This window comes from Thalassophryne amazonica, chromosome 9, assembly GCF_902500255.1.
Source record: "Thalassophryne amazonica chromosome 9, fThaAma1.1, whole genome shotgun sequence".
Taxonomy (NCBI): Eukaryota; Metazoa; Chordata; class Actinopteri; order Batrachoidiformes; family Batrachoididae; genus Thalassophryne; species Thalassophryne amazonica.
In genome coordinates, this window is record NC_047111.1 from 56070635 (window position 1) to 56084417 (window position 13783).

Below are 13783 nucleotides of genomic sequence, written 5' to 3' on the forward strand. Positions count from 1 at the left end.
CAGCAGCAGGAGCAGAGTTTCTTTTTATTTTTATTTTACGCGCACGCGCGAGCGAACCATCCATGGAGATTATTTTACTTATTAACTACACAGATGTATAATAAAACAAATGGTTTCTAAACAATTATGACCGTTTTTTTGGGGAAAGGGCGAGAAGCAGCCCTGGAGCAAGCAGCAGAGTTTCTTTTTATTTTTATTTTACGTGCGTGCACGAGCGAATCATCCATGGAGGTTATTTTACTTATTAACTACACAGATGTATAATAAAACAAATGGTAACTGGTTTCTAAACACAATTATGACAGTTTTTGGGGGAAGAGCAAGCTGCAGTCCCACAGCAGGCAGCAGAGTTTTTTTTTTTTGTTTACATGTGCGCACGTGAACGGGACAGGAGGTCCTCAAACTGGGTCCTGCAGAGGTGGAAGGACCGCCGTCATCCACACTCAGCTCCTGCAGCAAACAATGATACTCCTTGTATTGGGAGCTTTCCACAACAACTCGCTCCGTGTGATCAAGGTCCGTCATGTTGACGGACAACCGGAGCCAGCGAGCGGAATGGAAGCTCCTCTTATTTGATGACGCACCGCGGAGAATTTTCGCAGCAAAAGCAGAGCGACACACCGGGCGAAGGAGGCGCGTCCGTCACCACGCGAACCCCACGAATTTGTAGCATCTGATCGTGCCCGGTGTGAACGCAGCATGGTTGTTTTAAATAGATGAAAATCATATATTTTTGGCATTCGCGCTCCTGCCCGCTCCCGTTCATTTTATTCCCGTCCCATCCCAATCACGGGATTGATAAAATTTTGACTCCCATCCCGCAGGAATACCCACAGGAATTCCTGAAAAATGTCATCCTCTATTGTGCACAAATCGATTGGATTTAATATGTTCATTAGGCACGGCGTTTGGTTTCTCAACAAAGTGGCACTTAAATTCCCTTTAACCCGGTGTCGCCAACCCAACGGTCCCCCCTAAAAATCAGTCCACCCTGCCTTCACTGCGCATGTGTCATTTCGGAGCTCAGCAGTGTAATTTGAGCATCACCAGCAATTCACAGATTATCACCTCGTTTCTGCTTATAGCTGCACTCCAGTCATCATCAATCTCAGCAACAGCTATCTGAAGCTTTTTTACAACAATCATTTCCACATAAATTCAGCATTATTTTATAATAAAAGATGGGGGAAGCGATCAGAGCACTACAGCAGCACGTCAGACTCAGATGTGCTGCTGTGCCTACGTCATTTCGGAGTGTCAGTAGCGAGTCACCGATAATTGCCTCGTTTCTTCTTAAACGGCCTCGTTTCTGCTTAAAACTGACTTTACAATGATTTAAGAGGTTTTACTTTGTCATCTGATGGTTAATAATCACATTATTCCCTTTGACTGCTTTGGGCGTAGAGACTCAGTCTCAGATGTGCATGCACAGTGAAGACAGGGTGGACCAATTTTTTAGGGAGGACCGTTCGGTCAGCCACACTGGATTGGACCAGGTGCACAGTGCTGTTGTACTGGGTAAGCAGATGCAAGTGAAAGACTTTGTATGAGTTAACACATTGATGTCAATCTGTCAGAATGAGGCAGCAAGGTGGGGTTCTGTATTTTGCAAATCTTTACTCTGATTTCACTGAATTGTTTTAAATTCACTTGTACCTCATATTTTAAACTGATAAAGCCCCGTCTCTGAGAGGTAAAGAGACAGAGAGAGCGAGAGAGCGCGCGAGAGAGAGAGACCGCTGACCGGAAAATTAGTTTAAAATTAGTCTTGCACAAACATGATGATATCTGGACGGATCAGTAACTAAAGCTCCGACGAGCTGCACATAACATCCTTGTATCACTGATGACTCGTCCATGTGTAGGATGAAAAGCAACGTTGTCACACAGAAACAATAGCTGTAAGAACGTTTTATCAACTACTTTAACTATTTGTGCATGTTTCAACCATATGTGGCTGGCTTGTGTGTGCACACACACATGATAGTTGTGAAGACAACCATGTCTCACCTGTTAAGACAACCAAATACCACACCTGCAAGTACTGCAGACATAACAGGGCTGGTTGCATTCGATCTCACACCCGCTATCGGTCATGTCATCATGGAATGTTTTGTTTTGTTTTCATTTAAAGTATCGAGGTTGACGTTCGCTTAGTTTTTCTTTGGTTAGTTTCGGTTTTGTTTCATTCCTTTTGACACTCAATTTGCAGGCTTTTTGGTGATGGGAAAGGTGCAGGATCATTCGTCCACCTTTTCTTGATTTGTGACTTTGACTTTTCATCCTTCGTTCAGCTATTGCCGTGTGCCGTGTGACTGGGCCCTGAGAAGTGATGATATGTGCAGTCAGCGTGCAAGTGTGTTGTAAACCTGCTTATATGTATGGTGCATCTTATTGTTGTAATCTTTATATGGGGCTGGACTTTTAGGCCAGCTTTTGTTGTATAAGGCACCTACACTTTCTGATGATGCAAAATATCAACACGAGGTCTGTCCCAACCGCACCTCATTTTTAAAAAAGTTTTTTTTTCCATAATATTATGCAGACAGAGGGCATACACATGACAACTGTGCTGGACGGAAACTATCAATGCGTTTGGGCTGTGTGAGGCATTTTCCCAGGTTTAAGACAGGGCCCATTATATCAAAGCAGTAAAAATTGGCTGCAGGAAAAAATCTGCTGTAAAAACACTGAAGAAAGCAAAATAACAAATGTCTATGTGCATGTGTTATACAAAAGGAAAAAAATGAGATGGTAAAAATGATAAGTCTCTCAGATTAACAATGTAAAACAACCTGTGATTCAACATTCCTTACTGCATCTTAACAAAACTAAAGTTAATATTTCTCTGATAAACCTTTCTGATGCAGTCAATGTAATTTTCACAACTATATAATCTCCAAAATCCACATGAAGTAAAGGTTTTGAGGTTGCAATTTAGAAGAAAACTTGTATTGCCAAGTTCTTGGTTCTAAGAGTCGCAGAAATCTGTGCCAGCATGGCTGGAGCTGGGATACCAACCACAGCTAATGAAGTAACTTTTCATTCACTCTTTATACTGAGAAAAGACTTACAAAGGTTTGACAGGAGAACATTAGAACACAGCTGGATATGGTTGAGCCCAGTGGGAGCCGGGCTGAAATAAATTTGAGGTGATATTGAAGTGTCTGCCGCTCAGAACGTTTCTCAGCGTTAGTAGTTTGCCCGGAAGGTCTGTTTTGTGTGTGTTTTTTTTTTTTTGTTAAACCGATGAGCAGGTGACTCTATGGCATAGGAGTGGGACAATCAACCTATAGGCCAAAGTTCAATTTCAAGTGTGTGTGGTAGGCTACCCCTCTGTGCCCCTGGAGAAGACACTTGATCAGCATTGTACTAGTCCAGGCCAATTAAAGTCAATGGGCACTGGCCTTGGTTGGGGAAGTAACCTGTGATGGACTGGCTTTTCGTTCAGGAGGAGTCATATAATCTAATCCAATTCACATTCCAGTATCTGGGGATAAGCACCTGCCCAGTGGACCTTAGGGCCTGTATAGGACAGTCATTTCTTCTTTGGCAAAGCTTCTGGGGAAAACCTGGTCTTGTTAGGAGAGACGGCATCCATCCCACTTTGGATGGAGCAGCTCTCATTTCTACAAATCTGGCCAATTTTCTTAAATCCTCCAAACCGTGACTATCCAGGGTTGGGACCAGGAAGCAGAGTTGTAGTCTTACACACCTCTCTGCAGCTTCTCTCCCCCTGCCATCCCCTCATTACCCCATCCCCGTAGAGACGGTGCTTCCTCCCAGACCACCAACAACCAGTAAAAATCTATTTAAGCATAAAAATTCAAAAAGAAAAAATAATATAGCACCTTCAACTGCACCACAGACTAAAACAGTTAAATGTGGTCTATTAAACATTAGGTCTCTCTCTTCTAAGTCCCTGTTAGTAAATGATATAATAATTGATCAACATATTGATTTATTCTGCCTTACAGAAACCTGGTTACAGCAGGATGAATATGTTAGTTTAAATGAGTCAACACCCCCGTGTCACACTAACTGCCAGAATGCTCGTAGCACGGGCCGAGGCGGAGGATTAGCAGCAATCTTCCATTCCAGCTTATTAATTAATCAAAAACCCAGACAGAGCTTTAATTCATTTGAAAGCTTGACTCTTAGTCTTGTCCATCCAAATTGGAAGTCCCAAAAACAAGTTTTATTTGTTATTATCTACCGTCCACCTGGTCGTTACTGTGAGTTTCTCTGTGAATTTTCAGACCTTTTGTCTGACTTAGTGCTTAGCTCAGATAAGATAATTATAGTGGGCGATTTTAACATCCACACAGATGAGAATGACAGCCTCAACACTGCATTTAATCTATTATTAGACTCAACTGGCTTTGCTCAAAATGTAAATGAGTCCACCCACCACTTTAATCACATCTTAGATCTTGTTCTGACGAGAACAAGAGGCTTACTTGTAGTTCCTAGGGTTTGTAAGAGTAGAATGGGAGGCAGAGCCTTCAGCTTTCAGGCTCCTCTCCTGTGGAACCAGCTCCCAATTCAGATCAGGGAGACAGACACCCTCTCTACTTTTAAGATTAGGCTTAAAACTTTCCTTTTTGCTAAAGCTTATAGTTAGGGCTGCTGCTATAGACGTAGACTGCTGGGGGGTTCCCATGATGCACTGTTTCTTTCTCTTTTTGCTCTGTATGCACCACTCTGCATTTAATCATTAGTGATTGATCTCTGCTCCCCTCCACAGCATGTCTTTTTTTTGATTCTCTCCCCTCAGCCCCAACCAGTCCCAGCAGAAGACTGCCCCTCCCTGAGCCTGGTTCTGCTGGAGGTTTCTTCCTGTTAAAAGGGAGTTTTTCCCTTCCCACTGTCGCCAAGTGCTTGCTCACAGGGGGTCGTTTTGACCATTGGGGTTTTTCCGTAATTATTGTATGGCCTTGCCCTACAATATAAAGCGCCTTGGGGCAACTGTTTGTTGTGATTTGGCGCTATATAAATAAAATTGATTGATTGATTGATTGTTAGACTGTGATTTTTACCGTACTTTTCCAGAGTATCTCACTTTTTTTTTTAACTAGTGTGGGAGGTCCTGTGAGATATATATATATATATATATATATATATATATATATACCCCTCCTCACAATGCATTTTTGACAGGTGGGACTTATACTATGGTGTTATGTGTAGTCTGGAAAATACAGTAAATAGTTAAAGGCAATGACAACTTGATTAGTTATTTTACATCATAGGCAAAACACATGCATTGCCAATTTAGAGCTAAAATAGTTTTGTATAACCAGGATTCACCCAAAGTACACCTGTGCTATTCAATTTAGACCATCAGATATAGATCATCAAGATCGAGCCCTCAGAGTCAAATGGTAATTTGTGTTCATTTATTTATTTTTTTGTTTGTTTGTTTTTAATAATATACCCATGACACACAGACAGACAGGAGAAAAAAAATAGCTCTTAGAAGCTCTTGCTCTTGAACAGCGTGGTGGACACCAGTGGTCAGGGAAGCCGTCCGACTGAAGAAGGAGTCCTTCCCAGGATATGTTATCTCAGAGGACTCCAGAGGCAGTTGAAAGGAGCCAGCTGAGGTAGTTCAGGCATCTGGTAAGGATGCCTCCTGGGCGCCTCCCAAGGGAGGTGTTCCAGGCACGTCCATCTGGGAGGAGAGCCCGGGGAAGACCCAGGACTAGGTGGAGAGATTATATCTCCACACTAGCCTGGAAATGCCTCAGTCAGAGGTGGTCACTGTGGCACGGGAAAGGGAAGTCTGGGGTCCCCTGCTGGAGCTGTTGCCCCTGCGACCTGAACCCGGAACAGTGGTTTAAGATGAATGAATGAATGAGAAGCTCTTGCCTCACAGCAAGGTCATGGATACAGTTCCACCAAAGCCAAGTTCTTTTCTGAGTTCAGAAATTCAGAAAAGAAAGAAAGAAAATTTCAGAAAGAATTTCAGAGCATGTTCTTTCAGGCAAGTTTCTCCATGGTTTCCCTCAGGGACTTTAGTTTTATCCCACTAGCAAAAAACATGCACGTTATGTTACATCTCTGTCCACTGCCATAGACCAAACAATAGTCTCCAGAAGTGAGGTTGGTCTCCAGGTGCCAGCATGTGGGTATGGACATCTACTGGTGACTGGATTCTTTCTATCTGTAACTAGAATGGCTTAAATAAAGAGGAAAATTTTCACTGTGTATAATACGAGGTCTGTTAGAAAAGTATGACCTTTTTATTTTTTTTAAAAACCTGATGGATTTCAATCACGTGTGCTTGCATGAGCCAACCTTGAACTTTTGTGCGCATGCGCAAATTTTTTCACGCCTGTCAATTGCGTCACTTGCTTGTAAGCAGCCTTTGTGTGAGGAAGGGTGGAGTCTCTCGTCGGATTTTCTTTGCAAGGAAAATTGCGGAACAACTGGAGCAGCGCGACTGCATCAAATTTTGCCAGAAACTGGGTGACAGTTAGGTGGAAACCATTCGGATTATTCAGACAGCTTTCGGTGACGATGCTATGAGCATCACATAGATTAAGGAGTGGTACCACCGGTTTACAGACGTCTGCACAACGGTGGAGAGCGAGCCGCGTTCCGGGCGGCCATCAACATGCTGAAATGACCAGATCATTTCCTAAGTGAACGCTGTGGTGATGTGGGACTGTCATGGGACCGCCGAGAAATTGCGGAAGAGGTGGACATCAGCCCTTTTTCGGCACATTCCACTGTGACAGAAGATTTGGCCATGAAAACAGTTGCAGCGAAATTCATGCCGACGGCTTCGGCATGAAGCTGCTGATGGAGCAAAAGCGCCTCCGTGTTGAATTCTCACAGGACATGCTGGACTCCAAAAAATGATGCCCACCTCTTCCACCATTCGGAAGATTCAGACGGCTTTCGATGGCTTTTCAGTCGTGTGACTATCCAAGAAATTGTGGAAGAGGTGAGCATGTCACAGCATGTCCTGTGAGACTTCAATACGGTGGCGCTTTTGCTCCATCAGCTTTGTGCTGAAGCCATCGGCATGAATTTCGCTGCAACTCTTTTCATGGCTAAATCTTCTGTTATAGTGGAATGTGCCGAAAAAATGCTGATGTCCACCTCTTCCGCAATTTTTCGGATAGTCACATGACGGTCCCACATCACCACAGCGTTCACTTTGGAAATGATCTGGTCATTTCAGCATGTTGATGGCCGACCGGAGCGTGGCTCGATCTCCACCGTTGTGTGGCCATCTTTAAACCGGTTGTACCGCTCCTTAATCTGTGTGATGCCCATAGGATCGTCACCGAAAGCCGTCTGAATAATCCGAATGGTTTCCACCTGGCTGTCACCCAGTTTCTGGCAACATTTGATGCAGTCGCGCTGCTCCAGGCATTCCATCTTTTTCCTTGGAATGAAAAAACACCGAGCGCACGACACACACCTCACACAAAGGCTGCTTACCAGGAAATGACGCTTTCGACAGGCGTGAAAAAATTCCCGCATGCGCACGAAGGTTCAAGGTTGGCTGTTGGCTCATGCAAGCACGTGATTCAAATCCATCAGGTTTTTGAAAAAAATAAAAAGGTTGGATACTTTTTTAACAGACCTCGTATACAATGACAAAAGATCTATACTGCTGAAATACTTGGCTGTGCTGAAAAGCACCCAAACACAACTCAAATAGTTTTCCATGCAAACTGAAAAGAGGAGCTCAAGTTCACCCTATTCACATATTATAAGTTCAAGACTGTTGGAAATAAGAGCAGACAGATTGTTACTCTGTACAGCATTTATTGCAGATGGGTGCTATGGCTTCCTTTTGCAGCTTTTAATTGTGAATGGCAAAAAAGGAAAGAGCAAAGAAGCAACAGAAGGGAATGACTAACATATCTTTGGAAGGATGGCACACCTGTGAGCCAGTGATTAGATTTTGACATGGAGAAATGAGTTGAAATGGTCAGAGTTTGGTCCAGTACCAAGTGGGGCCACAGTTTCATGAGATACTGATTACACAGTCATTACTGTTAAGGAACAGTGGAAATAAATGTTTTTGAAGTACAGCTCACCTCAGGTCAACCAACGTGATAGAAAGAGGTAGTGGGAAAAGTCATTTGTCTTAAAACTGTGCAACTACAAAGTCCCAGGTCAAACCATTTGTTGAGTTCAGTTCATCTGGAACAACTTCACAAGAAAACTGCTTCACTGTCTTGGAGTGGTTATCCTCAAGGAGTAAGTAATGTATTCTCACAAACGCGTCAGCCGAGTCAAGGAGCATGTGCTGGTGCCATGCTTTACTGAATCCACACCACAGAACCACCATGGGTCCTGAGTGGCAACCACCCAAGTAAAAGTTCAACAAAAAATAAAAGACAGGACAGACAGAAAGGCAGACAAACCTAAACTCCAGTATCCAACCACACAAGCCTTATCCATAGCTGTCAAAAGCTCTCTCTCACTCACACACTCACTCAAACAATAACAGATACTCCCTCTCAACCTTCTCGATAAGTGTTGGTTACACCCTCCAAGAACAAACACCGGCAACTCTATACCTTCAATAATCCATCTCCAGCCACTCCTTAACCAATGATCATTGTTGTCGATTAATAACCACTTGCAATTACACTTTCAGACAGAATGAAGTACTTTGTCTTCTACAACATTTCCAAGTCTCAGCTAGACCTCTTTAATCAGCAGTTGGAACCAGTCTTATCAGAATCAGATTATCATTGAATGCGTGCCTACAAATTGCATTTTGTTCATTTTTCAGTAACGTCTCATTGGCACAATCTAGAAACCAGTCTGGGAGTTCTTTGTCAATGCAAGTTAGAGTTTGTTTGTTTTTTTTTTGGGGGGGGGGGGGGGGGGGGGGCATTAAAAAAGATATTTTGTAAAATTTAGCAAACTGCAAATCTTCTGCATACTGTGCATACACTAGGGATACAAAGTTTTTACAACCCTATCGTCCTGTATCATTACTAGTACAAAATGAAAATCAATGTTTTTCTTGTATTTGATCAAAAAAGTACACCTGCGACTAACTTTGAAATTTTTAAACTTGGTTGCATTTGGGTGGATTTCCAAATAACTAGAACCCTGGTTGAATAATAAACAATAAAGGGAAAAAGCATAATGACTCGGCAATACAATCTAATCACCACTGAAGTCTTACAAATGTTAAGAATTTGTTGAAAGCTGAGAGTGCTATGCAACATTGCCGAGAGCACAAACATGGGTTCATGGGTGAACCTTTAGAGATGCCTCAAACTTGAGTACACTTTAGTTATTATGCATAACAACTCATCTAGATATGATACAGGAACTTGTTTTTGAGGAAAACAACTAAAAGGTTGTACACCGAATACTGGCAGTAAAAGTGATGATTTGTCTTAATAACACATTCAGTTTGTCCAATTTACGGGCTCTGAACAGGAAAGGGTATGGTTGGTAACGTTACACATTCCTTGTGTGAAGCGCTTTGATGGCAGCTTTGTTGTGATTTGGTGCTATATAAATGAAATAAACTGAAAATTAAAGGTCTATGTGCTAAAAATGGTGTACCCTAAATGGTTCAAATAAGTGTAGCCATTAAGCTCATGCACCCTTTAAGCCCACTTTCAACTTTGATATCAATTTACAAAAAAAAGAAAAACATATATTTTGCCTTCATTTAATCAAATGGTTTGTTACTTCTATGAAATGTTTTATTGCATACAAATCACATTTTCCATTGTTGAGTTAGCCCCACCTCAAAGTATACAGTCTCAGGACCCCTGATAAGAAGACACCAAAAAACTTTGGTGTTTTGGGACCTGTCAAATTTCATTCATTTTCAGCAAATTTCAGCCACATATTTGGTAAATACATTATGTCAAATAAGAGGTAAATGTGCTAATTTTGATTTATAGATAAATAGTATTTTGCCAAACTATACAATTTGTTTTCAAATGGAAAGATGAGTTTTATGAGCTAGCAAACATAGCTGATCTCATGCTAACACACCTAGCCCTGAGAGAGATAAATAGATAAAGATAGATAGAGATAGAATGTGCATTTTAATATGTAAATATATATTTAATTTTTTTAAAGACATGTTCACTGTTATCGAATAAATATATTGCTGTTTATTTTTAACTGAACTGCCTGAACTGCCTGAATCTATATTAACCGATTCATTGTTCTGTGTTGTCTACTGCACTTTGTCATGTACGAGTGCTATCATTTGTTCGTATGTCATTTGTTCAGATGATGATCTTGTTCAAAAGGGATATAAAAAAAACTTTCACTCTCATTTATAAAATATATTGCATTAAATATATTATATATACCACGGTACCATTTAAGCCCATTTCCAGACTTGACTTTTTCCCTAAAAGTTCTTAATTTAATCTTTTGAACTGTACACCAACTAATTACTAAATATTCAAATGAGAGGTAAATCTTGACCTTTAACAAATGTCACTTACAAATTATGTCAATATATATAGGAAAAATAGCGAAACATAGAATATGGTGGGCTTAATGGGTACACTTACCCTAGTGCAATATTCTAACACCTTGAATTAAAGTTGAAAGTCTACATTAGAAGCACTTGTTGATTGTTTCATATCATCTCCATTGTGGAAATTAAATGTTACTGTTCATCTACCAAACTGTACTTAACATTTAAATATATACAAGCTAGCCAAATATTTAGGAACCTCATTTGTTTAAAAGGCTATGCTCGTAAATTAAAGAATTTCAACTCATGGTTTTAAGATGGCTTCATAATACACTGAACAAAAATATAAATGCAACACTTTTGCTCCCATGTTTCATGAGTTGTACTCAAAGATCTATGACATTTTCTATATACACAAATCTTATTTCTCTCAAATATTGTTCATAAATCTGTCTAAATCTGTGTCAGTAAGCACTTCTTTGCCAAGATCATCCGCCCCACCTCACAGGTGTGGTATATCAAGATGCTGATTAGACAGCATGATTATTGCACAGGTGTGTCTTAGGCTGGCCACAATAAAAGGCCACTCTGAAAGTTGGAGTCTTGCTTTTGGGGGGGGGGGGGTGTCAGAAAACCATTCAGTATAAAATTAAATGTGCTTAATTTTTGTTTTTTGCGTCCATTTCACAGACCCCTTTCTGTCCCTCAGCGCATTGCCACATAGGGCTGCATAAGCACGGCGTAGTCGTTACGCTGCATTACGCAACTCTATGTTGGCCCGGTGTGAAAGGGGCTTTATAGCAGAGAAATGAACATTCAATTCATGGGCAACAGCTCTGGTGGACATTCCTGCAGTCAACATGCCAATTATACGCTCCCTCAAAGCAACATCTGTGGCATTGTGCTGTGTGATAAAACTGAACATTTCAGTTATTGTGTCCAGCCTAAGGCACACCTGTGCAATAATCATGCTGCCTAATCAGCACCTTGATATGCCACACCTGTGAGGTGGGATGGATTATCAAAGGAAAAGTGCTCACTAACACAGCTTTAAACAGGGAAATGCCGGTGCAACATGTCTGCAAAAAATTTATTTAAGATGTAAAACACAAAGGGGACTAACGTTTTGATGTAGAGATTACATCTTCATCTTAATCTTTACATCAAAACATTCTGCCCTTTTGTGTTTTTCACATTAAAGAATTTTTTGCAGACATCTGTGTTGCACTGGCGTTTCCCTTTTTCTTCAAGTTTGGCCTGACCTGGTTGCACCGGATTATTGTGCTTGGCAGAAGTGGGGAGAACTTTTCCTTTTTTGCACAGATTTAAACAGATTTGTGAAAAATATTTGAGAGAAATAGGTCTTTTGTGTATGTAGAAAATATTTTAGATGTTTGAGTTCAGGTCATGAAAAATGGGAGCAAAAACAAAAGTTTTGCATTTATATTTTTGTTCAGTATATATTTGCACGTAAGAAAAAATAAATACATTTTAAAAAATGAATTGAACACCACTTACAACTTGAAACATATACTGTGAGGTAGCCACGTATAGCACATACCTACCAATAAGGAGACGCGCAAGTATGAATATGTACAATGCCATGATAAAATAGCCCTGTAGGTAAATCTGTCCTCATTTACTAATACAACATGGCAACTAACTGTTAATGTTAGCAAAAACATTGGAACAGTTGAAGATAAAAAAGACTCGGTGATACTCACGATGATACCTTCAAATGTAAATCTGATATTGTTCAACTTAGAGTCTGTTTTTTGATGTTTTGAGTTTAATCTTTTCAATCGAGAAAAAAAAGCAGAGTAACAGCCCAGTCACACGGCGATTCCTGAACGAAGGGAAAAAGTAAAAAAAAGTCACAATTCGTTGAGAAAAGGTGGGCAAAAGAGCTTTTATCAGTGAACAGTCTGCGAAGCAAGAGCGCAAAAGGGACGAAAGAGGAACTTAACAAAACCGAAGCTCACAATCTCGACGCTTTAACGAAACGCGCCTGGAGCAGTGTGTGTCTGTATCTCTGAATTCCAGGACTGGCGCTGGGACGGAGCTCATAGCGCCTGAGTCTTGGAGAAACTGCAAACAGAATGTGTGGAGATCTGTGTGCACGTCAGTGGACCACCTGCTCTGGTTCCTCGTCCAGAACAAAAGAGGGATTATCTCCATCATCAGAATCCTCACTGTCTGATGACACGCTGCATGTGCCATCTTCCTCCAATTAAAAATCGCTGTCTTCCTCCAGTTTAAAAATCCTGACGAAGCGCCAGCTGCAGGAATGAAGCTGCGCGAAGGTCAAATGATGCCAGTGACAGTCAACGAAAGTCCAGATTTCTTGTTTCGTCAGGGCTTCGTCACCCTTCGTTAAGTGCCGTGTGACTGAGCCTTAAAATCAGAGATCAAGATTCATTCTTGGATTGTAGACCTCTTAGGAAGACCAGGGACTGTGTAAAACTGGAGTTGCGTCAGGAAGAGCATCTGGCAAAACACTTATGCCAAATCCCAATTTGAATCTGTACTGCTTCAATGTGGCAAACCTGAACAAAATATGGTCAGACGCACAACAATGGCACTGTTTTAGAACACAAGCCCCGTCATGGGCTAACCAGCTACATAATGTTATTGTATGGAACAAGCTAAAAACATTCAAAGTAAACTGCTTCTTGTTACTACTGAACAGGCGAAAATTGATTAGAAGTATCTAGTAGCATGGATATTGTCCTTAGAGAGGTAAACGTGCAACTATTTATGCCATTAGCTGCTTACCTTAGCCTGCAGTGCATTCAACAGTGGCAGTCTTCAATGAATCCTTACAAGTTGACTGCCGATGAAGGGCTCGTTTTGTAAGAGCTCTTCATCTGGTTAGGCCATGATGGTATTTGTATTCTAAATCAATATTGCAAAGACTGTTTTGTATCTAAACTAAAAGAAGAGCCTATGTTAAAAAACATCAGAGTTCCACTTTAAAAATCTGGTTTGATGATAATGGCGGTAGTGTGTGTGTGTGTGTGTGTGTGTGTGTGTGTGTGTGTGTGTGTGTGTGTGTGTGTGTGTGTGTGTGGTGGGGGGGGGGGGGTCGTCTACTCGCTAACTGCCCCTCAAGTAGCTGTGACTCTTTTATTCAAGCTTGTAGAATCGAACATCCCCACAACCCTCATCCCTGCCTCCACAAAGGCAGTGCTACTGTCTGTGCTCTATAGATTTCTTATACCGTAGATACGCCAGGGCTCACACTGCAAACTACTTTCATGGGATCCACGCGGCCTGCTGTTAAACATATGAACACAGGTTGTACTGCAGGTGGACTGGCCTCTGCGTTCAGCAGTTAGTACAATGTAA

At 41.4% G+C, this 13783-nt stretch overlaps 1 protein-coding gene across 2 annotated transcripts in view; it reads right to left on the reverse strand.

Moving 5' to 3' along the window:
* Positions 1–13783, reverse strand: part of cpeb4b (cytoplasmic polyadenylation element binding protein 4b) — a 128556-nt gene that overhangs the window by 48363 nt on the left and 66410 nt on the right. The gene's annotated exons all lie outside the window — the stretch shown is intronic.